We start from the raw sequence: 26,295 nt of genomic DNA on the forward strand, positions 1-26,295 counted from the left end.
TACACTGGCAGTAAGTCTATGCAATACAAGGCAGACACGGAGGCCATTCTTAGACTTCCGGTTGCCATACCATCCATTGGCACCCCAACGATCATGTCGCTAGGGCACCGGTGGCCTAAAAACCCCTCATATGCTGCTCTATTGAACGCAGCATATGAGGGGTTAATCGGCCGGATCAGCAGGGTATCAGCTGTAATTTACAGCAGATACCCGGCGGTGATGGTGCAGACTCAGCTTCTGAGCCCACACTATCACAGCGCCGTAATGGTACTGCAGTTTGCGGGAAGGGGTTAGTATTTTTTTTCCTGTTGGTTTGTTCCTTAATTTGTGTAAAGGATCTGCCAGGCACAGCTTCTGTGTATACACCCATAGGTAATCAGTCTGCACCTGCTTCTATACCTGTGAGACTGACTCCATCTTCCACTACTCAGGATGGCAGGCTTAGGAGTGGGAGAGCCTATCACAGCCTGGCCAGACGGAGCTAGCTCCCGCCCTCTGTATATTTATACCTGCCTTTCCTGTTCCTCCTTGCTTGTGATTCTTCTCGTGTGGTTTCCTGGCCCTGCTGCAGCTTCTGAACTATTTGACCCTGCTTCATACTGACCCTGGCTTACTGACTACTCTCCTGCTCTGCGTTTGGTACCTCGTACACTCCTGGTTTGACTCGGCTTGTTCACTACTCTCCTGCTCAGCGTTTGGTACCTCGTACACTCCTGGTTTGACTCGGCTCGTTCACCACTCTTGTCGCTCACGGTGTTGCCGTGGGCAACTGCCCCATTTCCCTTAGCTTTGTGTACCCTTGTCTGTTTGTCTGTCGTGCACTTACTGAGCGTAGGGACCGTCGCCCAGTTGTACCCCGTCGCCTAGGGCGGGTCGTTGCAAGTAGGCAGGGACTGAGTGGCGGGTAGATTAGGGTTCACTTGTCTGTTTCCCTATCCCCATCATTACATAATCACAAGCCCATATACCTAGGCTACCCTGGTCCCTCACACTACTATGGACCCCCTTGAGACCCTGGCTCAGCAAATGCAGGGTCTCTCCCTACAAGTCCAGGCCCTGGAGGGTCAACCAGCCTGACGCTACCATGGTAGTACCCCTCACCTCACCTCTTGGACCCCACCTCAAGTTGCCTGACCGGTTCTCAGGGGACCGGAGGACTTTTCTCTCCTTTCGGGAGCGTTTTAAGCTCTACTTTCGCTTAAAGCCTCACTCCTCAGGTTCTGAGAGACAGCGGGTGGGTATAATTATGTCCCGGCTCCAGGAAGGGCCCCAAGAATGGGCCTTCTCCTTGGCTCCTGACGCCCCTGAACTTTCCTCCGTTGATCTTTTCTTTTCTGCTCTCGGACTCATTTATGACGACACTGACAGGACTGCCTTTGCCGAGAGTCAGCTGGTGACCTTACGTCAGGGTAAGACACCTGTTGAGGAGTATTGTTCTGACTTTAGGAAGTGGTGCGTAGCTTCTCGGTGGAATGACCCTGCCTTAAGGTGCCAGTTTAGGTTGGGTCTGTCGAACGCCCTGAAAGACCTGTTAGTTAGCTATCCCTCTTCTGACTCCCTAGACCAGGTTATGGCTTTAGCGGTACGACTTGACCGACGTCTCAGGGAACGACAATGTAAAGGATCTGCCAGGCACAGCTTCAGGGTTAACGCGCATAGATAATAAGTCTGCACCTGCTTCTATGTCTGTGAGACTGACTCCATCTTCCACCACGCAGGGTGGCAGGCTTAGGAGTGGGAGAACCTATCACAGCCTGGCCAGACGGAGCAAACTCCCGCCCTCTGTCTATTTATACCTGCCTTTCCTGTTCCTCCTTGCTTGTGATTTCTTCTCGTTTGGTTTCCTGGCCCTGCATCAGCTTCTTGTACTATTGTCCTTGCTTCATATTGACCCCGGCTTGCTGACTACCCTCCTGCTCTGCGTTTGGCACTTCGTTCTCTCCTGGTTTGACTCGGCTTGTTCACTTCTCTTGTTGTGCACTGTGTTGCCGTGGGCAACTGCCCCTTTCTCCCCTATCTCTGTGTGCCCTTGTCTGTTTGTCAGTCGTGCACTTATTGAGCGTAGGGACCGTCGCCCAGTTGTACCCCGTCGCCTAGGGCGGGTCGTTGCAAGTAGGCAGGGACTGAGTGGTGGGTAGATTAGGGCTCACTTGTCTGTCTCCCCATCCCCGTCATTACAGACAACTTGAAAGTTTTTGTGTTTTCCCCTCTGACTCCCCCATGATGCCTCCCGAGGTCCCGTTGCTTCGCTCTTCCACGGAGGACTCGGAGGTACCTATGCAACTCGGGGCCTCCGTGTCCCCCCGACAACGTAGAGAGTTCCGCAGGAAGAATGGTCTCTGCTTCTATTGTGGGGATGACAAGCATCAAGTGAACACCTGTCCTAGGCGTAAGAATAAGCAGCCGGAAAAGTTCCGCGCCTAAGTGATCATCGGGGAGGTCACTTGGGCGCACAGGTATTTCCCGTAAATATGAAACGTAATAAAATCTTGCTTCCCTTTCAGGTCTCTTTTGGTGGTAGGTCTGCTACCGGCAGTGCCTTCGTGGATTCAGGGTCTTCTGCTAATATCATGTCTGTGGAATTTGCTATGTCTCTAGCTATGCCTTTGATTGATTTGCCTAAACCTGTCCCGGTAGTGGGTATCGACTCCACTCCTCTTGCTAATGGTTATTTTACACAGCATACCCCTGTTTTTGAACTCCTTGTTGGCTCCATGCATTTGGAGCAGTGCTCTGTACTGTTGATGCAGCGATTATCGTCCGATTTGGTTTTAGGCCTTCCCTGGTTGCAGTTGCATAATCTCACGTTTGACTGGAATACTGGGGAGCTTACCAAATAGGGTAATGAATGCTTGACGTCATGTTTTTCTGTTAATTCTATTTCTCCCCCTGAGGAGGTGAACACGCTACCTGAGTTTGTTCAGGACTTCACTGATGTTTTCTCTAAGGAGGCCTCCGAAGTGTTACCTCCTCATAGAGAATACGATTGCGCTATCGATTTGGTACCAGGAGCTAAGCTCCCTAAGGGTAGGATATTTAATCTCTCTTGTCCCGAGCGTGAAGCCATGAGAGAGTATATCCAGGAATGCCTGGCCAAGGGTTACATTCGCCCCTCTACTTCTCCGGTAGGTGCTGGCTTCTTCTTCGTAGGGAAGAAGGATGGTGGTCTTAGGCCATGCATTGACTACCGTAACTTGAATAAGGTCACTGTAAGGAACCAGTATCCCCTTCCTTTGATTCCTGATCTCTTTAATCAGGTTCAGGGGTCCCAATGGTTCTCTAAGTTTGATCTACGGGGGGCGTATAACCTTATCCGCATCAAAGAGGGGGATAAGTGGAAGACTGCGTTTAACACGCCCGAAGGTCATTTTGAATACCTCGTCATACCCTTTGGGTTGTGTAATGCTCCCGTGGTCTTCCAGAATTTCATAAATGAGATTTTAAGAGATTACCTGGGGGTATTTCTTGTAGTGTACCTTGATGACATACTTGTGTTTTCCAAGGACTGGTCCTCCCACATTGAGCATGTCAGGAAGGTGCTCCAGGTCCTTCGGGAAAACAAACTGTTTGCGAAGACCGAAAAATGTGTGTTTGGGGTGCAGGAGATACCATTTTTGGGTCAAATCCTCACTCCTCATGAATTCCGCATGGACCCCGCCAAGGTCCAGGCTGTGGCGGAATGGGTCCAACCTGCCTCCCTGAAGGCGTTACAGTGTTTCTTGGGGTTCGCTAATTATTATTATAAGAGATTTATTGCTAACTTCTCGGTCATCGCTAAGCCTCCTGAGGCTGTCCAGGCTTTTGAGGTCCTTAAGAAGTGCTTTATCTCGGCCCCGGTGCTGCTTCAGCCGAACCAAATAGAGCCATTTATCGTGGAGGTTGACGCATCCGAGGTGGGAGTGGGGGCTGTCTTGTCCCAGGGTACCAGGTCCCTCACCCATCTCCGTCCCTGTGCCTACTTCTCCAGGAAGTTTTCGCCCACTGAGAGTAACTATGATATTGGCAACCGCGAACTCTTAGCCATTAAATGGGCATTTGAAGTGTGGCGCCACTTCCTGGAGGGGGCTAGGCACCAGGTAACGGTCCTTACCGACCACAAGAATCTGCCCGGAGGCTAAACCCGAGACAAGCTCGATGGGCGCTATTTTTTACCAGATTCAACTTTTTGGTTACCTATAGGGCTGGGTCTAAAAATATTAAGGCTGATGCACTGTCGCGTAGCTTCATGGCCAGCCCTCCTTCGGAGGAAGATCCTGCTTGTATTTTGCCTCCAGGTATAATCATTTCTTCTATTGATTCTGATTTAGTCTCTGAAATTGCGGCTGATCAAGGTTCAGCTCCCGGGAACCTTCCTGAGAACAAGCTGTTTGTTCCCCTGCAATTCCGGCTAAGGGTACTTAGGGAAAATCATGACTCCGCACTATCTGGTCATCCAGGCATCCTGGGTACCAAGCATCTCATTGCCAGAAACTATTGGTGGCCTGGGTTGCCTAAAGACGTTAAGGCCTACGTCGCCGCTTGTGAGGTTTGTGCTAGGTCCAAGACTCCCAGGTCCCGACCAGCGGGCTTACTACGTTCTTTGCCCATTCCCCAGAGACCTTGGACCCATATCTCCATGGATTTTATCACCGATTTGCCTCCATCTCAAGGCAAGTCGGTGGTGTGGGTTGTAGTAGACTGCTTCAGTAAGATGTGCCACTTTGTGCCCCTCAAGAAACTACCCAATGCTAAGACGTTAGCTACCTTGTTTGTCAAACACATCCTGCGTCTCCATGGGGTCCCTGTCAATATTGTTTCGGACAGAGGTGTACAATTTGTTTCATTGTTTTGGAGAGCCTTCTGTAAAAAGTTGGAGATTGATCTGTCCTTCTCCTCTGCCTTCCATCCTGAAACTAATGGCCAAACCGAGAGGACTAATCAGTCTCTAGAACAATATTTAAGGTGTTTTATCTCTGACTGTCAATATGATTGGGTCTCATTCATTCCCCTCGCCAAATTTTCCCTTAATAACCGGGTCAGTAACTTGTCAGGGGTCTCCCCCTTTTTCTGTCATTTTAGGTTTAATCCACGGTTCTCCTCCGTTTCACTTGATAGTTCCAACAATCCCGAGATAGAGGTCGTTCATCGGGAACTGTGCACAGTCTGGGTCCTGGTTCAGAAGAACCTAGAGGCGTCTCAGAGCATACAAAAAACTCAGGCAGATAGAAGATGTTCTGCTAACCCCTTGTTTATGGTCGGGGATCTGGTGTGGTTATCGTCTAAGAACTTGCACCTTAAGGTCCCGTCCAAGAAGTTTGCTCCCCGGTTTATAGGGCCGTATAAGGTCATTGAAGTCCTCAATCCTGTCTCCTTCTGACTGGAGTTGTCCCCATCTTTTCGAATACACGACGTGTTTCATGCCTCCCTCCTTAAACGCTGCTCCCCGTCCTTGGCTCCCTCGAGGAAACCTCCTGTTCCCGTTCTCACCCCTGAGGGGGTGGAATTCGAGGTGGCTAAGATTGTGGACAGCAAGGTGGTCCAAGGCTCCCTCCAGTACCTGGTCCATTGGAGAGGATACGGGCCTGAGGCGAGGACTTGGGTACCCGCCCGGGATGTTCACGCTGGGGTATTGGTGAGGAAGTTCCACCTTCGTTTCCCCAATAAACTAGGTCCACCTAGAAAGGGTCCAGTGGCCCCTCATAAAAGGGGGGGTACTGTAAAGGATCTGCCAGGCACAGCTTCTGTGTATACGCCCATAGGTAATCAGTCTGCACCTGCTTCTATGTCTGTGAGACTGACTTCATCTTCCACCACTCAGGATGGCAGGCTTAGGAGTGGGAGAGCCTATCACAGCCTGGCCAGAAGGAGCTAGCTCCCGCCCTCTGTCTATTTATACCTGCCTTTCCTGTTCCTCCTTGCTTGTGATTCTTCTCGTGTGGTTTCCTGGCCCTGCTGCAGCTTCTGAACTATTTGTCCCTGTGTCATACTGACCCTGGCTTACTGACTACTCTCCTGCTCTGCGTTTGGTACCTCGTACACTCCTGGTTTGACTCGGCTTGTTCACTACTCTCCTGCTCAGCGTTTGGTACCTTGTACACTCCTGGTTTGACTCGGCTCGTTCACCACTCTTGTTGCTCATGGTGTTGCCGTGGGTAACTGCCCCATTTCCCTTAGCTTTGTGTACCCTTGTCTGTTTGTCTGTCGTGCACTTACTGAGAATAGGGACCATCGCCCAGTTGTACCCCGTCGCCTAGGGCGGGTCGTTGCAAGTAGGCAGGGACTGAGTGGCGGGTAGATTAGGGCTCACTTGTCTGTTTCCCTACCCCCATCATTACAATTTGTTTATTTTTTTTCTCAAAAAGTGTAATTTCCTTTATTTGTGGCTTAATAATTTCTTATTCAGTATGTCTATAGCACTGAAATAATCAGTGTCAATATGTTTGTGTACTTGGCTTGTGTACAACACCTTTGTCTTTATCCTCAACCACTTGCCACAGCCAGTTTTGGCCTTAAAGACGGAGCCCCATGTTTCAAATCTGAAACGTGTCACTCCAATTCCAAAATTTACAGAAAGTATGGAAAAAATAGCATTTAATTATACAGTTTAATGATACCACATAAATTAGTGAATAAACAAGGTTTACAATATGTCTTCTGTATGTAGGCATCATTATTTAAATGTAATAAAAAAAAATTAGGACTGAATAAGGCTTCTAAATCTTCAGCTCTGATTGCAGCCCACTTGTCTGGTAACAACTCCGAAAGGTGATTTTGGATCGTAACATGCACATCTCGAACACACCTGTGCAGATAATCGCAAAGAAGTTTAATTGGATTGCAATCAGGACTCTGGGGTGGCCAAACCCTGTTCTTCAGCACCTGTTGTCGTTCTTTTGAATGAACATACTTTTTGCAAAGACAAGAGGTATGTTTTGGGTCGTTATCATGAGGTAGTGGGATTATCTTGAGGTAGTGGGATACCACAACCAAAAAGACTGGTGCCGAAAGGGATGGCAGGGCACACAATTATCTTGTGGTAGCACTTGGAGTCAATGATTCCTTAGATTTTTAGTAAGTCACCAACTGCACCATCTCCGAAACATCCCCAGACCATAATGGAACCTCCTCGATGCTTGACTGCGGGTTGAATACAAGCAGGAAGCTCACCTGTCACCTGACAAATACAAAATGTGATTAGTCTGTGAAAAGAACATTCTTCCATTGACTAGTGGCCCAGCTCCTGTGCTTTTTAGTCCACGATAGCTTATTATTTTTATTATTGGGCCCAAGTAATGTTTTTCGGGCTGCAATACATCCCTTCAAGTCACTGGCTACAAGGCGGCATTTGACAGTCGTGATTGACACGCCTTTCTTTATCATTTTCATCAGAGTGGCCCGAATCTAACAAGCTGTTTTGAATCTGTCCAGTTGAACCCCTATGTGCACCAGGATGCAACTGTACGTCGTGGCAGTAGGTCACTTTGCGCACCACAAGGTACAGTTGCTGCGTGGATCCCGATACACACTGTCTGTGACAGTATGCGCTGGGAACCGTGAGGTCAGCTGTCTCTGACAGCTGACACTCCAGTCTTACCGTCCAGCAGTCTGATTTTGGCAATTAATCCCTTAAATGCAAAGATCGATTGTGCTGCTGATTTTGGCAATTAACCCCTTAAATGCAAAGATCGATTGTGATCGCCGCATTTTAGGGTTTTCTAGTACACAGGGTTTGCCGTTGGTTGGCATGGCAACCGGAGGCCAAACAATGGCCTCCGGCTGGTCCTGATAGGCTTGCTGTCTAAGTGGCAGGAAGTCACTGAGTCGCTCCCAACGCATTCTGTCGGTGACAGTGTACATCGGGAACCGGGAGGACAGCTCTCCCCGACAGTTCATCGACGCTGATTTCGGCAATTAACCCCATAAATGCGGCGATCAATTGTGATCGCCGCATTTCGGGGGTTTGTAGCACATCGGCAGCCCCCATGCAATCCTGGGGGTTGCCGATGGTTGTCATGGCAACCTGAGGCCAGACAACGGCCTCCGAGTCTGCCATATATGGAAGCCTAAAGGGACCAGCTCCTGGCTGGTCCTCATAGGCTTACTGTCAGAGTGATTGTGACGTCACACTGACAGTTGGAATACATGACACTACATAGGTAGTGTAATGTATTCTAGGAGCGATCAGTGCTGCAGGTCAAGAAAAAAAGTGTAACAAGTAAAAAAAGTTAATAAAAATGTTTTATAGAAGTGTAAAAATAAAAGTTATACATAAAAAAACACTGCTTTTTTTCCCTATAATAACTCATTTATTATAGGGAAAAAATGAAAATGTTAAAAAAGTACACATATTTGGTATCACCGCGTTTGTAATGACTCAAATTATAAAACTATAATGTTATTTTTCCCGCACAGTGAACAGCGCAAAAAAAACAAAAACTAAAAACAATGCCAGAATCGCTATTTTTTGTTCAGCACCCCTCCCAATATATAGAATAAAAAGTGATGAAAAAGTTGCTTGTACCCCAAAATAGTACCAATAAAAACTACAACCTGTCCCGCAAAAAAAACAAACTCTTACTCAGCTTTTTTGACTGAAAAATAAAAATGTTATGGCTGTCAGAATATGGTGACACAAAAAATTTATTATTTTATAAAAATGTGATTTTATTGTGAAAACACTACAAAACATAAAAAAAACTATATACATATGGTATCGCCGTAATCGTACCGACCCGCAGAGTAAAGTAATATGTAATTTATAGCGCACGGTGAACGGCGTAACAAATAAAGAATTTAAAACGCCAAAATCGTTTTTTGGTCAACTTAGTTCTGAAGAAAATGTAATAAAAAGTGATAAAAAAAGTTGTATGTACCAAAAAATTGCACCAATAAAAACTACAGCTCGTCCCGCCAAAAAAAAGCCCTCGAATCTGCTCAATCTACCAAAAAATAAAAAAGATAAGGCTCTCAGAATGTGTTGATACAAAACAATTATTTTTTTAACAAATAGTTTTTTCTTTGTAAAAGTAGTAAAATATTTAAAAAAAACTATATAAATTTGCTATCACCGTACTCGAATTGAGACGCAGAATAAAGTTCAGTTGAAGTTTTAACGGCACGGTGAAAGCCGTAAAACCGAAAACCCAAAAAACAATGTAGGCAGTTTTTTCCAATTTCAGCCCGCAAAGAATTTTATTTTCAGTTTCCCAGTACATTATATAGTACTTTAAATTGTGTCAATACAAACTACAACTCCTACTGCAAAATATAAGCCCTCAAACCAATCTATTGACGGAAAAATAAAAAAGTTATGGCTCTAGGAAGGCGAAGAGTGAAAAACGAAAATGAAAAAGCAAAAAAAAAAGGATCAGTCCTGAAAGGGTTAATCAATTTCTAATAAAAAAAATCCTTATTACCACATGTGGGGTATTGCCGCTCTCGGGAGATATTGCTTTACAAATGTTGGCTTTTTCTCCTTTATCCCTTGTGAAAATGAAAAAAATCAACATTTGAGTGGACAAAAATGTTGATATTAATTTTCACGGTGTAATTCTACTAAACGCTGCAAAAAAACCTGTGGGGTCAAAATGCTAACTATACCCCTAGAAAAGTTCCTTGTGGGGTGTAGTTTCCAAAATGGGGTCACTTTTGGGGGGTTTTGGTCCCTCCAGTGCTTGCAAACGTGACTTGGCACCGAAAACCAGCAGTTTATTACTACATATGGGGTATTTTCGTAATCGAGAGAAGATGCTTTACAAATTTCGGGGTGTTTTTTATTCTTTATTCCTTGTAAAAATTAAAAAGGTCTAAGTTTTTTCAGGAAAAAAAATAAGATTTTCATTTTCACAGACTAATTCCAATAAATGTAGCAAAAAAACCTGTGGGGTCAAAATGCTAACTATACCCCTAGATAAATTCCTTGAGGGGCGTAGTTTCCAATAAAATCGACTTGGTGCTCCTTTGCTTCTGAGGCCTGTGCTTCAGTCCATTAGCACACTAGGGCCACATGTGGGATATTTCTAAAAACTGCAGAATCTGGGCAATATATATTGAGTTGCATTTCTCTGGTAAAACCTTCTGTGTAAGGGCATGACCACACGTGGCGGATTTCCTCCGCAACTGTCCGCATCAATGCCGCACCTAATCCGGGTTGCGGATTACGGCTGCGGATCTGCACAAAATGTGCAGAAAATTGATGCGGACTAGCTGCTGCGGACTGCGGGAAAAGTGCTTCCCTTCTCTCTATTATCAGTGCAGGATAGAGAGAAGGGACAGCACTTTCCCTAGTGAAAGTAAACGACTTTCATACTTACCGGCCGTTGTCTTGGTGACGCGTCCCTCTTTCGGCATCCAGCCCGACCTCCCTGGATGACGCGCCAGTCCATGTGACCGCTGCAGCCTGTGCTTGGCCTGTGATTGGCTGCAGCCGTCACTTAGACTGAAACGTCATCCTGGGAGGCCGGACTGGAGACAGAAGCAGGGAGTTCTCGGTAAGTATGAACTTATATTTTTTTACAGGTTGCTGTATATTGGGATCGGTAGTCACTGTCCAGGGTGCAGAAACAGTTACTGCCGATCGCTTAACTCTTTCAGCACCCTGGACAGTGACTATTTACAGTCGTCTCCAAGCAACGCTCCCGTCATTACGGGAGCCCCATTGACTTCCTCAGTCTGGCTGTAGACCTAGAAATACATAGGTCCAGCCAGAATGAAGAAATGTCATGGCAAAAAAGCAAGACGCATCCGCAGCACACATAACATGTGCATGACAGCTGCGGACTTCATTGCGGAACTTAGAATCTCCATTGAAGTCAATGGAGAAATTCCGCCATGAGTCCGCCACTGCTCCGCAACAGACAGAGCATGCTGCGGACACCAAATTCCGCTCCGCAGCCTATGCTCCGCAGCGGAATGTTACGCATCGTCTAAACGAACACTTCTAAATAGAAGTGGAAGTCAATGCAGAAACGGCTCCGCTGCGGATTAACGCTGCGGAGTGTCCGCAGCGGAATTTAAGTGAAATTCCGCCACGTGTGAACCCAGCCTTACAGAAAAAAAATGTATTACAAATGAATTTCGGCAAAAAAAATGACATTTGTAAATTTCCCCTCTACTTTGCTTTAATTCCTGTGAAACGCCTAAAGGGTTAAGAAACGTTCTGAATGTTGTTTTGAATACTTTGAGGGGTGCAGTTTTTAAAATGGAGTGATTTATTGGGACTTTCTAATATATAAAGCCCTCAAATCCACTTCAGTACTGGTCCCTGAAAAAATTGCCTTTTGAAATTTTCTTGAAAATGTGAGAAATTGCTGCTATTCAAAACCTTGTAACGTCCAAGAAAAATAGAAGGACATTCAAAAATCGGTGCCAACATAAAGAAGACATATGGGAAATGTTAACTAGTAACTATTTTGTGTGGTATTACGATCTGTTTTACAAGCAAATACATTTAAATTTAGAAAAATGCAAATTTGTACTAATTTTCTCAAAATTTGGGTGTTTTTCGCAAATAAATATTGAATTGATCGACCAAATTTTTTCCACTAACATAAAGAACAATGTGTCACGAGAAAACAATCTCAGAATTGCTTGGATAGGTAAAAGCATTACGGAGTTATTACCACATAAAGTAACACATGTCAGATTTGAAAAAAAAATCGTCTGTACCACAAGGCCAAAACAGGATGTGTCACCAAGGGGTTAAAACACACTTTGAAACATTTTTCCAGGTTGTGGTTGATCATGTACACTCTTGTTTTTGGGGTATCTCTTGCAGGTAACACTGCAGGCACACAAGAGAAACCGTCTCCAGGCGAGCAAATTCCCGCAGACTATGCCCTGCATTTCTCAAAGTGACTTTGGCAGATCTCTTGCAATTGAGAACTTCTTCATGGGAGCCATTTACAAGACCAATTTACATGTTACTACAAGTTTAGGCATCATTTACACGAGCGTAATATACGCACGTGCGACGCGCGTGCTTTTCACGCGTGTCGTACGCACCTATATTAGGCTATGAGGCAGTGCAGACAGTGCGTGAATTTTGCGCAGCCCGAGTGCATTGCGTAAAACTCACGACATGTCCTATCTTTGTGCGCTGTTCGCGCATCACACACCCATTGAAGTCATTGGGTGCGTGAAAACCACGCATGCCGCACGGAAGCACTTCCGTGCGAACTGCGTGATTCGCGCAACAGCTGTTAAACTCTGAATGTAAACAGAAAAGCACCACGTGCTTTTCTGTTTACAAACATCCAAACAGAGTGTCATAATGATGGCGGCTGCGAGAAAATCTCGCAGCCACACATCATACACTGATGACACACGGAGCTGTTAAGTGCCTTTTGCGCACACAAAATGCAGCGTTTTTTGCGTGCGCAAAACGCACACGTTCGTGTAAATAAGGCCTTACACAGTATCACATACAAGGTGAACACCAGAGTTTTTTCACTGTGTACAGTGGGGATTTAGAAGCCTGCGTATAAGAGAAACTGTCTTTTTTGCCCATAGGAACCAATCACAGCGAAGATTTCATTTCATATTCTGCTCTTAAAAAATAAAGATGTGCTGTGATTGGTTGCTATGGGCAACAAAGAATGTTTCATAATGTATAAATGTGATGTCTGAGAGTGCTGAAAGTGTTTAAAACAGTAGATAGACTAATTTCTGTGCAAAACACATGTACCACGTTCATCCTTTACAGAGAAGTGGACGCATCTGAGGTGTATACAAATAATAATTGTGCAGTAGTGTATATTTTAGAAATCCCACATAAATTACCCCATTGTAAAAACTACACCCTCAACGTATTCAAAACAGCGTTTAGGAAGTTTGTTGACCGTTTAGGTGTTTCACAGAGATTAAGGCAACGTGTAGGTGAACTTTATAAATGTAATTTTGTTTTTTCAAATATTCAATTTAAAATAAATTTATTTCATAGCACAATAGGTGTTAACAGAGAAACACAGCCCAATATTGTTTACCCATATTCTGCAGTTTTTAGAAATATCCCATATGTGGCCCTAGTGTGCTACATACTTGACTCCATCACAGGTCTCAGAAATGAAGGAGCACCTTATAGAATTTGGGGCCTCCTTTAAATAGGAAGTTTTCCAGGCACCATTTCATGTTTAAAATAGCGTTTAGGTGCCAAAACATAAGAAACATCACGAAAATACCCTATTTTGGAAACTATTTAAAAACCCCTTAGGGCTCATTCAGACGAGCGTAAAACTCGTCCGTGTGCTGTGCGTGAAAATCACACACAGTACACTGACCCATTGATTTCAATGGGGCCATTCACACATGCAGGAGTTTTTACGTGTGTCCGTTGCGTGAAACTCACTGCATGCCCTATATTGGTGCATTTTTCACACACCTACGTGCCTCAAAGAAGCCGCCCCATTTTAAAAACGACACCCCTCAAAGTATTCATCTATGGCTCTAGTGAAAATTTCACTATGTTGTGCCCAGTTTGTGCCACTGGAGACACACCGCATAAATAGTTAAGCAGGCTCACCCAAGTACACTAATATGCCATATGTGGTCAGAAACTACTGTTTGGGCACACTGCCAGGTTCAGAAGGACCACCATTTGGCTTTTGGATAGCGGATTTTGACCAATCAGCGTCATACACTTCTCTCCATTCATTTACTCAGCGCATAGTGACACTGCGTTGTTCACTATGTGCTGTCTTATACTGACACATTAACGTTACTGAAGTGTCTTGACAGTGAATATACATTACCTCCAGCCAGGACGGGATGTCTATTCACAATCCCGACACTTTGGTAACGTTTGTGTGGGATTTATAGCAGAGCAAGCGTAATCTCGCAAGAACACGCTGTAAATCACATGTTAGAGCGAGATTACGCTTGCTCTGCTGTAAGTCCCACACAAACATTACCAAAGTGTCGGGATTGTGAATAGACATCGCGTCCTGGCTGGAAGGAATGTCTAGTCACTGTCAAGACACTTCAGTAACGTTAATGTGTCAGTATAAGACAGCACATAGTGAACAACGCAGTGTCACTATGCGCTATGTAAACGAATGGGGAGAAGCGTATGACGCTGATTGGTCACTGATTGGTCAGCGTCATACACTTCTCTCCACAACGCCCACTTGGTCTAAAGTAAAAACACGCCCAGTTGGGCATTAAGAAACTAATTAGCAAAAAGCTAAAATCGCTAATCACGTGGTAAAAATAGATTGTTTTTCTAAATAAAAAGCACTGCTGTCGCCTACATTATAGTGTCCATCTCCTTATGTAGGAGGTAGGGCACTTATAATGTGGTGACAGAGTCTCTTTAAAGGTCTGATCTCCTGATCACTTAAGTAGTGCAGTGTATTGTGTCGGTCATTTCTCCACTGACAGGCAGCCTATCAGGCCCTGCCTACCGATCGCTCGCACTGTCCCTCTGTCAACCGCTTAGATGCTGTAGTCGCTATTGATCATGGCAACTGAAGGGTTAAATGGCCGGGATCGGAGGTAACTTCTATCTCGTCCATATATTACAGATGTTACCTGCTGCGAGCTGTTCCCACGCCATCCAATAAACTTAACTGTATGTGGGATTGCAGTAAAGTCATGTACAGTTACATCGTTTTGCAGGTAGGATGTGGTCTAGTTTGGGGCTGAAGAATGCAGCAATTTTGTGTTTTTTTTTCAACCTCAGCATTCTCAGGGGGAATGGAAAATTACCATCAGTTTTAGGCTGGGTTCACACGAGCATATTAACGTCCGTAATGGACGGACGTATTTCGGCCGGAAGTCCCGGACCGAACTCAGTGCAGGGAGCCGGGCTCCTAGCATCATAGTTATGTACGATGCTAGGAGTCCCTGCCTCTCTGCAGGACTACTGTCCCGTACTGTAATCATGTTTTCAGTACGGGAAAGTAGTTCCACGGAGAGGCAGGGACTCCTAGCGTCGTACATAACTATGATGCTAGGAGCCCGGCTCCCTGCACTGAGTTCGGTCCGGGATTAGTGGCCGAAATACGTCCGTCCATTACGGACGTTAATGTGCTCGTGTGAACCCAGCCTTACCCAAGTTTTTTAGTTTAGTTTGTATGGTGTTTACCATAAATGATGTAAATGACATCTTAGCTTTATTCTGTGGGTGGTTACAATTACAGTGATGTCAAATATAGTTTAATTTTTTTTAAGTGCTTGTGCACATTTTTATAAAAACACTTTCTTAAAATAATTTGGTTTTGTATCACCCCATTCCAAGAGCTATAGCATTTTATTTTTCCATCAACATAGTTTTATAACGGCTTGTGTTTTTTTTGTGTGGAGCAAGTTGTAGTTTTGATTGGCACTATTTTAAGGTACATAGGACTTATTCATTTTTATTCATTTTTTGGGAGTCAGAATGAACAAAAAACAGGAATTCTAGGACTTTTTTTCACGTGGGTTCCTGTCGGACAAATAATGTGTTCATTTTTTTAGTGAGGATCGTAACGTTTACAGCAATAACAATTCTATATAATTTTTTTTCTTTTAGATTTTTTGTACACATTTTCTTTATTATTTAATTTAGCCTCACTATAGAACTTGAACATGCGATTCTTTGATCGCTTCAATAATACAATACAATACTTCTGTATGACAGTGTATTATGCCTGTCAGGCTTGGTTCACACGACCTATTTTCAGACGTAAACGAGGCGTATTATGCCTCGTTTTACGTCTGAAAATAGGGCTACAATACGTCGGCAAACATCTGGCCATTCATTTGAATGGGTTTGCCGACGTACTGTGCAGACGACCTGTAATTTACGTGTCGTCGTTTGACAGCTGTCAAACGACGACGTGTAAATTGACTGCCTCGGCAAAGAAGTGCAGGGCACTTCTTTGCAACGTAATTTGAGCCGTTCTTCATTGAACTCAATGAAGAGCAGCTCAAGATATACGAGCGTCACAGACGCCTCGTATATTACGAGGTGGAGCATTTACGGCTGAAACAACGCAGCTGTTTTCTTCTGAAAACAGGCTGTCATTTCAGCCGTAAATGCCTGCTATCGTGTGAACATACCCTCAGCGTTATACTGACAGACAGCATATTACGCCCCACCTTGGGCACGGGCTAATAGGCTCACACACATGGCAGACATGGTAGGCCATTGTTAGCCCCCCTGGCTATCATGGCAACCCATCAGTACCCACGTTTGCGATCCCTGTGTAAAAACTTACTGGGGTGCCGTGGTCTAAAGGGGTTGAATGGCCAGGAATGGAGTTCTCAGATTTAGGCCATTACAGCAGGGTGTCCATGGGATGTTCTATTCTGTCAGCACCGTAAATGTATGGCGCAGTGGGGAACAGTTTATATACTTTTTGAATTTGTATGAAATATTAATATTTAAAAAAATGTAATGAAACTTTACATTGGGTGTCTAATGTTTTACATGAATATACTATTCATGTAAGGCCCTATTCACACTGAGTTTTTTTGACAAATTTTTTGGCGCGGAAACCGCTCTGCAAAACTCGGCAAAAAACGGCCAAAAATGCCTCCCATTGATTTCAATGGGAGGCACAGGTGGTTTTTACCGCGAGCGGAAAAACCTCCTCGCAGTAAAAAGAAGCGACATGACCTATCTTGAGGCGGTTTCCGCCTCCAAAACCCCATTTCAATCAGTGGGAGACGGAAAAAAAACGCCTCCACTTTTTATTTTATTCTATTCATTTAAAAAATAGGAAATGATACAGATTTCTAATATACATATATTTAAAATTCTGCTTACATACCTTTCTTATAACAGTGTAGTTGCTTCTGTCTACAAAATAAAAATGGTATAGCCCACAGATTAGTCCATATAAATGCACCCATAGGATAACTGAATGGACTAAAGATGGTGTCACTCATGTGACCCACATCATGTGACCACTGGCATTTAGGTAACACTGTCCAGCTTTATAACAGTTGAATAATAGGTTATTGAGGAGCAGAAGTTATAGAGTATTTCTACTTACAGCAACATCTCATCATGTCTGTCAGTCTCTGTGAGGGGCTGCTCTTACATTCTTCTTCCTTGCTCCTCTGTGTGTTGTTTTTGTTTTTAAATTCAGCTTTATTAATCCCTTCACGCACCCAGATGTTCCATTCCGCCCCGGTGCAAGGGGTGATGTATGAAGCGTGCGGGTGTCAGCTGCGAGTGTCAATCACGACCACAGCTGCGGGTGTCAATGGCAACTGCAGCATCTGAGGCGGTGAAAAGAGGGGGCAGCCACCCCCCCCCCCCCCGCAAAATAGATCGAGGGTGACAACGGTTGTCATGGCAGCCCAGGGGCCAAATGAAGACCCTCAGAACTGCCTTCACTCTGAAAAGAAAATATTAAAAGTTTAAAAAAAAAAACTTTTCCCATTTTTTCTTTAAAGGAAAGGTGTCATGATTATTTTTTTTTATTCATTTATGTGTTTTTGTTTTTATTTAATAAAATATTATGTTTTTCTTTATTAACACTTTCTTACTTTACTGGGGACTGCCATGTTTTCTTTCATCTGTGTATGTGTCAATTCACGACACATACACAGATTGAATACGGCAGCTACAGTGCATAGGATATAACGGACGGGACCCGTTCCTTACAACCTCTGCTTCTGCCGTCTCGCTCTGTACTGCGTAGTTCAGATCGACCCAGCATAGATGCTGGTTTGTAGGTTGAAAGCCAGCGCTATTTTGAAGACCGGCCGCACTGCAGGAATGTAAAAAATGTAAACAAAATTGGTATCGCTGCGTCCGTAAAAGTCTGAAATATTACAATATACACTATTTAATGAGCACGGTGAACGCGATAAAAAATAAAAATGTAAAACGCCCAAATCTCTGTTCTTTAGTCAACTTACCGTGTGTGTGTGTGTGTGTGTGTGTGTGTGTGTGTGTGTGTGTGTGTGTGTGTGTGTGTGTGAGAGTGTGTGTGTGTGTGTGTGTGTGTATTCTACAGATAAGTAAAAGAAAAAAAAAAGAAAACTGGACAAACCCTTTAAGTTGTAATTAATAATTACTGTTATAAATTCACCACTTGGTGGCAGCATTGGTTGAACAAGCTTTACATGATTCCTCACGTACTTCAGGTTTCATTCATTTTTGTGTTATTCAGGGTCAGACTGGCCCACCAGAGTACTAGGGGACCCTCCTGTGGCCCAGGCTCGGACATAATAATGTGTCCCTAATAAAACAGGGCCCCAATGGTCCAGCAGAAAACAAACCGATTGGAGCTGCTGTGTAGCCAATAACTTGCCACTAGTATCTATTTCTTGTTAGGCTTCGTTCATATCTGCATCGGGGTTCCGTTCGTGGGTTCCATCAGACCTTTCAGTCAGGGGACCCCATGAACGGAAACCAAACGGAAACCATAGGTTTCCATTTGCATTACCATTGATTTCAATGGTAACGCTTCTGTTGCTAATGGTTTCCGTTTGTCTCCGTTCCGTAAGGTTTCCATTTTTTTCGGCAGAATCAACAGCGTAGTCGATTGCGCTATTGTTTCTACCAAAAAAAACACCTTTCAGAACGGAGACAAACCATTAGCAACGGAAGCATTACCATTCAAATTAATGGTAATGCCAATGGAAAGCTATGGTTTCCGCTCATGGGTTCCCCTGACTGAAAGGTCTGACGGAACCCATGAATGGAACCCCGATGCAGATGTGAATGAAGCCTTAATTAACAAATACCTTATTACACCTTATTAATGATATGTCCCGGGGGTGCAATGATAACAAGATTCCAATGCAATTAAAAGTAGACATGTATATTTTCTGTAGAGATGAATGGTGGGCCCTCAGAATCATTTCCTCTAATGGGCCTACGGGACCCTAATCTGACATTGCTGTTATTGTACAATTTGGAACGTTGTAAAAAATATTCAACATACTTTTCATTTTTCTGGAACAACAACCATTAGGGTATGTTCACACAAGAACTGTCTTTTACATCTGAAACGACAGACTGTTTTCAGTAGAAAACAGCTGCCTCGTTTCAGACGTAAAAGCTCCTCCTCGCATTATGCGAGGCGTCTTTGACGCTCGTAAATCTTGAGCTGCTCTTCATTGACTTCAATGAAGAACGGCTCAAATTACGTTGCAAAGAAGTGTCCTGCACTTCTTCGCCAAGGCAGTCATTTTACGCATCGTCGTTTGACAGCTGTCAAACGACAACGCGTAAATGACAGGTCGTCGGCACAGTACGTCGGCAAACCCATACAAATGAATGGGCAGATGTTTGCCGACGTATTGTAGCCCTATTTTCAGACGTAAAACGAGGCATAATACGCCTCGTTTACGTCTGAAAATAGGTCGTGTGAACCCAGCCTTATAAACCAGGGGCAGCTTTACCATATGTGCAAACTGTGCAGCTGCACAGGGTCATTGGATAAGGGGGCATACTGCCACTCTAAAAATAGCTTCCTGCTGTCCACAAGATTACATGTAAGTAAGTGACTGAGCTAATGAATTTTATGGCTCAGAATTACTTGTGTTGTTAGGGAGAGATAAGGGAGTGCTTTATGATGAGCTATTGGAGAGAATGGGGCCCATATATTGTGCTTGCACAGGGGCCCTCTGCTGTCCTCCCCTGTTATAAGTATAAATGACCATGTAAAGCAAGTGAACTGTAATCACAGAGATGGTTGTAATCGCTTCTGTAGACACACTGCCTGCATTGTATGAATAATGTGGTGTGTGTCCTGTCATTCTATCATTACAGAGTTTACAACAGTTTTACTATATATGCCTTGTTAGATATTAACTTTTCTCTATAGAACTATTGGAATCTCATACAGTCCATGTATTGTATCTGTTGTTTGCAAACTTCCCATAGGTTACCTATTCTGATCTGTTCAGGGTAGGCACAAATAAAATTCCAGTGAAGTGGAATTCTTTGGGCGAATATAAAATAGGAGCCACAGTTTGTAAATCTCTTAGTGCCATACAGCATTATGGTGGAAAAGGCTCAGTGCAGAAGTACTGAGCCCCAGTGCAAAATGTATCACTGACCCCCTCCAATTTCCAAAGCTGTCCCAAGTGGCTGACCACACTGACAGTGAACTACGTACAAATGTCGCCATCTTTACCTTGACTTTTATCGTATTAAATAAACCATGGCTAGATCCCTTAGGGTATGTTCACACGAGGGCGTCCGTAACGGCTGAAATTCCGGGGATGTTTCAGCCTGAAAACATCCCCGTAATTTCAGCCGTACCGGCATGTGCAGGCGCTTGAACGCCGCATCAATTACGGGCGTAATTAGCGCTGCTATTCATTGGAGTCAATGAATAACGGCTCTATTTACGGCCAAAGAAGTGACAGGTCACTTCTTTGACGCGGGCGTCTATTTACGCGCCGTCTTTTGACAGCGGCGCGTAAATATACGCCTCGTGTGAACAGACAAACGTCTGCCCATTGCTTTCAATGGGCAGATGTTTGTCAGCGCTATTGAGGCGCTATTTTCGGACGTAATTCGGGGCAAAAACGCCCGAATTACGTCCGTAAATAGGCCGTGTGAACATACCCTTATCTTGACTTTTTCAATTACTTTTCAACAGCTTTTGTTGTGTGATATCACGCTGCAGCAAGTTATCAGAGTCAAGTTAAAGATGGCTACATCCGTATACCATGCAGCTCATACTGTTTTCAGATCCACTTAGTCAACATGCATGTGTTATAGCAGCTCCACCTTCGCAGGTCACAAAAACCATCCAACAGTAAAAATATACACATCAATGCAGGTCAAATATGGCGGGACGGGGGTCTGGAGACTCCTGTTCTTGACATAGGTCCGGGTCCCAGAGCTGGAAACCTCATCTATCAGACATTTATGGCATTTCCCGTGGATATGTTACAAAATGTCTTCGATGAGAATAACCCTTTATGACCCACTTATAGGACATCTATTCTATTATGTGCCTGAACACCTTTTGAACCACAAGGCATAGGGACCTAGAAGCAATTGCACCCTCTGCACCCCATATAGTTGCACTCCTGTGTGCAGTGTTGCTTCCAAAATGTTGGTATTAGCACAATGTCATTGTGTGTGTCCAGCAACATTGTAAAATCTATGAGATATTTGGCTTATTCTAGGGTAAAAATGAGGTAATAGTTATACATAATAAATAGCTACTGCATGATTATTTATAAGTATCAGGGTTTGTTAAAATAAATATATATGTGTTGCAGTAACTTATAATCATGGCCTCAGGCTGAATTGCTGTAAAACCTGTGTTAAAACAGTACAAAGTTGTTTTGATGTTTTGGTTCCCGAAAAATTCTTGCAATAAGGCGAGCTTAGTTTCTGGCCTCAGGTTATATAATTCAAGTATCAGCAAAGAGAAAGCTGTTGTCTCCCAGTCCACTGCATTTTTCGCTACGGTAAACTAGTAGTGATACACGCATATTCTGCAGTGCTATGTGACTAGGGAGGAGATCACAAGCAGTCTTCTACTTCCTCTACTACGGTTGCACTTTCAGTCATATTATTCCTATCTCTATAAATACAGGAAACAGTCAGAATTATGTGTCAAAAATTAGGTTAAAAAGAATCTCTACTCAAAATCTACGCATAGCCATATATTAGTAAATTTGTCGTTTTTTTTTAGAAGTTAGATCAATAGACACAGTTTGATAATTGTGTTTTATTAACTTACATAGATATTGGTATATGTTGTGTTTTGTTGCCATTTTTTTTAACCCCCTTAGTGACCAACAATACGCCTTTTAACTTTCTTCACCAAGGGGCCTTAGGCTAGGCTGACGCCTTTTCACGTTCGCCTAGTCTAAGTCCTGCACGGGTCTCCCATGCAGGCTGGAGCTGGGGACAGCTGAGCTCCTGCACCAACGCCCGCGATCGAAGTTTACTTCGATCGCGGGCGTTTAACCCGTTAAATGCCGCCGTCAATAGCGACCGCGGCATTTAACTTTGTTTACATAGGGAGTGAGCTCCCTCTGTCACCCATCGGCGGCCCGCGAATGCAATCGCGGGTCTCCGATGGGTTGTCATGGCAGCCGGGGGCTTGATAAAAGCCCCCAGGTCTGCCCTGGACATATGCCTGTTAGGACGCGCCGGAGGCACGTCCTAACAGATTGCCTGTCAGATTTACACTGACAGGCAATAATGCTCTGGTATACGAAGTATACCAAAGCATTATAGCAGCGATCTGAAGATCGCACAGTAAAGTCCCCTAGTGGGACTAATAAAAGAAGTAATCAATGTGAAATAAAGATTATTAATAAAAGTACAGTAAAAAGTGGTTTTATTTAGTAAAAGTGTAAAAAATAAATAAAAGTACACATATATGGTATCGCCGCGACCGTAATGACTCCATTAATAAAGTTAATATGTAATTTAAACCGCAAGGTAAACACCGTAAAAAAAAAAAACGCAAAAAACTATGGCGAAATTGCTATTTTTTTCCATTGCCCCCCCAAAAAGTCATAATAAAAATGAATCAATAAGTCCCATGCACCCCAAAACAGTACCAATCAAAACTACGTCTCGTCCCGCAGAAAACAAGCCCAAAAAATCACTACATTGATGGAAAAATAAAAAAGTTGCGGCTTGGAAAGCAACGATGCAAAAATAAATACATTTAGTTCAAAAGTGTTTTTATTGTACAAAAGTCGTAAAACATAAAAAACCACTACATATGTGGTATCGTCGTAATCGTACCGACCCACAGAATAAAGGTAACATGTTATTTACGCCGCACAGTGAATGGCGTCAATTTAAAAACGCATAGAACAATGGTGGAATTTTAGTTTTTTTTTATAATCCCCCCAAAAAAAGTTAATAAAAGTTAATAAAAAAATGATATGTACCCAAAAATGGTGCCATTAAAAAGTACAACTAATCCTCATACAGCTATGTAGACGAAAAAATTAAAAAGTTATAGCTCTTTGAATGCGACTATAGAAAAACGAATAAAATAGCTTGGTCATTAGGGCCTAAAATGGCCGGAGGCTCCGCTAGCAGCCGCTAAGGCTGCTACAGCGCGACGCCACTAAACACTACAGCAGAGCAGGGAGGTATCTCCCCGCTCTGCCATTAAACAAAAGACATGTATCCCCTATCCACAGGACAGGGGATACGTGTGACCGCTGGCATTGATAGGGAGAACGGGGGACTGAAAGGCCCCTGAAGTTCTGCATCACAAACCTCGGACTTCCGGGGGTCTGTGTCGGCAGCTCCGTAGAAATGAATGGAGCGCCGGTCGCGCTTGTGCGCATGCGTGACCAGCGCTCCTTTCATTTTTAGTGAGCTGCGCAGACTCCGGAAGTCAGAGGTTAGTCATGGAGAACTTCAGGGGACTTCCGGTCCCCCGTTCTCCCTATCGCTGCCAGCGATCACACATGCATCCCCTATCCTGTGGAGAGGGGATACATGTCTTTTGTAGGACATACTGTAGGTCGAATTTTTTTGATAGGGGGGACGCCATATGGCGTTCCCTACAGGGGGGGGTCTGTATGGCGTTCTCTACAGGGGGGGGCTGTATGGCGTTCCCTACAGGGGGGGCTGTATGGTGTTCCCTACAGGGTGGGTTGTATGGCGTTCCCTACAGGGGGGGCTGTATGGCGTTCTCTACAGGGGGGGGCTGTATAGCGTTCTCTACGGGGGGGCTGTATGGTGATCTCTACAGGGGGGTTGTATGGCGTTCCCTACAGGGGGGGCTGTATGGCGTTCCCTACAGGGGGGGCTGTATGGTGTTCCCTACAGGGTGGGTTGTATGGCGTTCCCTACAGGGGGGGGCTGTATGGCGTTCTCTACAGGGGGGGGCTGTATAGCGTTCTCTACGGGGGGGCTGTATGGTGATCTCTACAGGGGGGTTGTATGGCGTTCCCTACAGGGGGGGCTGTATGGCGTTCTCTACAGGGGGGGCTGTATGACGTTCCCTACAGGGGGGCTGTATGGCGTTCTCTACAGGGGGGCTGTATGGCATTCTCTACAGGGGGCTGTATGGCGTTCTCTACAGGGGGGGCTGTATGGTGTTAGCGCCATACAGCCCCCTCTGTAGATAACACCATACAGCCCCCCTGTAGATAACGCCATACAGCCCCCCTGTAGATAACACCATACAGTCCCCCTGTAGATAGCGCCATACATACCCCTGTAGAGAACGCCATACAGTCCCCTGTAGATAACGCCATACAGCCCTCTGTAGAGAACGCCATACAGCCCCCCTGTAGATAACGCCATACAGCCCCCTTTATAGATAACGCCATACAGCCCCCTCTGTAGATATCTACAAAGGGGGCTGTATGGTGTTATCTACAGGGGGGCTGTATGGCGTTCTCTACAGAGGGGGCTGTATGGCATTATCTACAGGGGGGCTGTATGGCGTTATCTACAGAGGGGGATGTATGGCGCTATCTACAGAGGGGGCTGTATGGCGTTATCTACAGGGGGGCTGTATGGCGTTATCTACAGGGGGGCTGTAAAAAAGGCACTATCTACAAGGGGGGGTTGTGTGACACCCGGGGGAGGGGGGGCCCCAGTCAAAAGTTTGCTATGGGGCCCAGTCTTTCCTAGTTACGCCCCTGCATGAGGGGACTACTGACAAGCTGATTTTTCGCTTTTCTTTCATCAACACATGCCAATCCTGCTTTAAGCAAAGTAGCGGAGTTAAATCATGCAGTCTGGTTCCTAGGGATAAACTACCTAACTTCCACAGTGTTTTCAAGGCGGCATATCCCTAGCAACCAGTCGGTCTCAGATTCCGCAAACCTCCGAATGTCCCTGGAGTTACGGCAGAGAAGCAGAGTACAAGCTTGGCAGGACTGAAATCATGCCTTACTCCATGTTTTACTGTGACATGAGCCATATTTTTGTAAAAATTGAATAATGTGGAGAATTCTTTTAAATGAAATTAAAGTGCAAAAGCATACTGTAAGCACTAAGATAAAGCACTTATCAAAGCAGAGGCATGGCACTGGCTGCTAGATGCTGCTTTTAAGGTGCAATCATCAGGATTGATGCAATTTGCTGCACATTTATCATCAATGTATAGTGCAGGCCCAGCTGCTCCCACTGTTTTCTGAATTCGACTAAGCTTGCAGGGCAGTCATTTTCATTTTATTTTCTTGCACCTGCTCCATGACCTGCCTAAGTAGAGTCGTGTGTTAACCTTAGACCATACTATCCCACCACCCCCACTTTAGTAAAGACACATGACACCGAGGTTGGATGTGAAATGGCCACAGCAGCCGTTTATTAATTTCACAGTTTTATAAAAACAATTTAAATCCGAAACATTCGGATAACTAGTTAGGAATCCACCAGAGAATTCCTCCTAATAATTCACATGACCCAACATGGGTCAGAATCGTAAATAACAATTTAACGTTAACATTAACCCGAGCAGAGGAAGTCCTTGAAGCCCCTTCAGATATTCCTTTTTTAAGAACACACCGAATTAGCCATCTGCAAACCACCAATTACCTCCAGCCGTAAACCAGCTCGGAAGCACCGTTCACCTCTGCAGATGGCTCCAACCACTAGAAGTCCACTTCAAGGGGATAACACCCGATGAAGCCCTCAAGTGATATACCGACCACTAGAAGTCCACTTCAAAGGGATAACACCCGATGAAGCCTTCAAGTGATATACCTTCTACCAGAAGACCACTTCAAAGGGATAACACCCGATGAAGTCTTCAACCATGTACCTTTTTTGGGGGACGCATACCCCCGATGCGACCCCCCCCACCATTTTGTACTGACTGGCCTCAAGGACTCCCCCCGCCAGCTGCCATGACAACAGAACCTACTCCGGAAAAAAGAAAAAACATGTTAAATAAGCACACAAATAAAACACAACGCTCATAGACGGACGTACATAAGACCCACAGGAGTAACAAACCAAGGGCGGGAGGGTGGGAGCTTACTTTTCCCGTGTTAATCCTCCCGCTGCTTCCGGCTCAATGCCGAAAAACAGCGGGAAGCTCAGTAACGGCCCCCGTCCCCCCTAACTCCTCCCCGTCCCCCCTCCAACTCCCTCCAACTCTCCCTCACCTAATTAACCCTTTCCCTACCAGGACGGTCATGTCGGCTTTCCCTTAAGCCCTGCAGGCTGCGTCCAGCCTCTTCTTGACCTGCCTAAGTAGAGTCGTGTGTTAACCTTAGACCATACTATCCCACCACCCCCACTTTAGTAAAGACACATGACACCGAGGTTGGATGTGAAATGGCACAGCAGCCGTTTATTAATTTCACAGTTTTATAAAAACAATTTAAATCCGAAACATTCGGATAACTAGTTAGGAATCCACCAGAGAATTCCTCCTAATAATTCACATGACCCAACATGGGTCAGAATCGTAA

General features: G+C 44.8%; 1 long non-coding RNA gene across 1 annotated transcript; it reads left to right on the forward strand.

Annotated features, from left to right (window-relative positions):
* The first annotated feature begins 8,154 nt into the window (after nt 1-8,154).
* On the forward strand, nt 8,155-17,269 carry LOC142740947 (uncharacterized). Its single transcript, XR_012880933.1, has 3 exons — nt 8,155-8,194; nt 14,499-14,592; nt 17,052-17,269. It is a non-coding gene; the product is annotated as an uncharacterized LOC142740947 (long non-coding RNA).
* Nucleotides 17,270-26,295: the final 9,026 nt, after the last annotated feature.

Source organism: Rhinoderma darwinii, chromosome 2, assembly GCF_050947455.1.
Source record: "Rhinoderma darwinii isolate aRhiDar2 chromosome 2, aRhiDar2.hap1, whole genome shotgun sequence".
NCBI classification, from domain to species: Eukaryota; Metazoa; Chordata; class Amphibia; order Anura; family Rhinodermatidae; genus Rhinoderma; species Rhinoderma darwinii.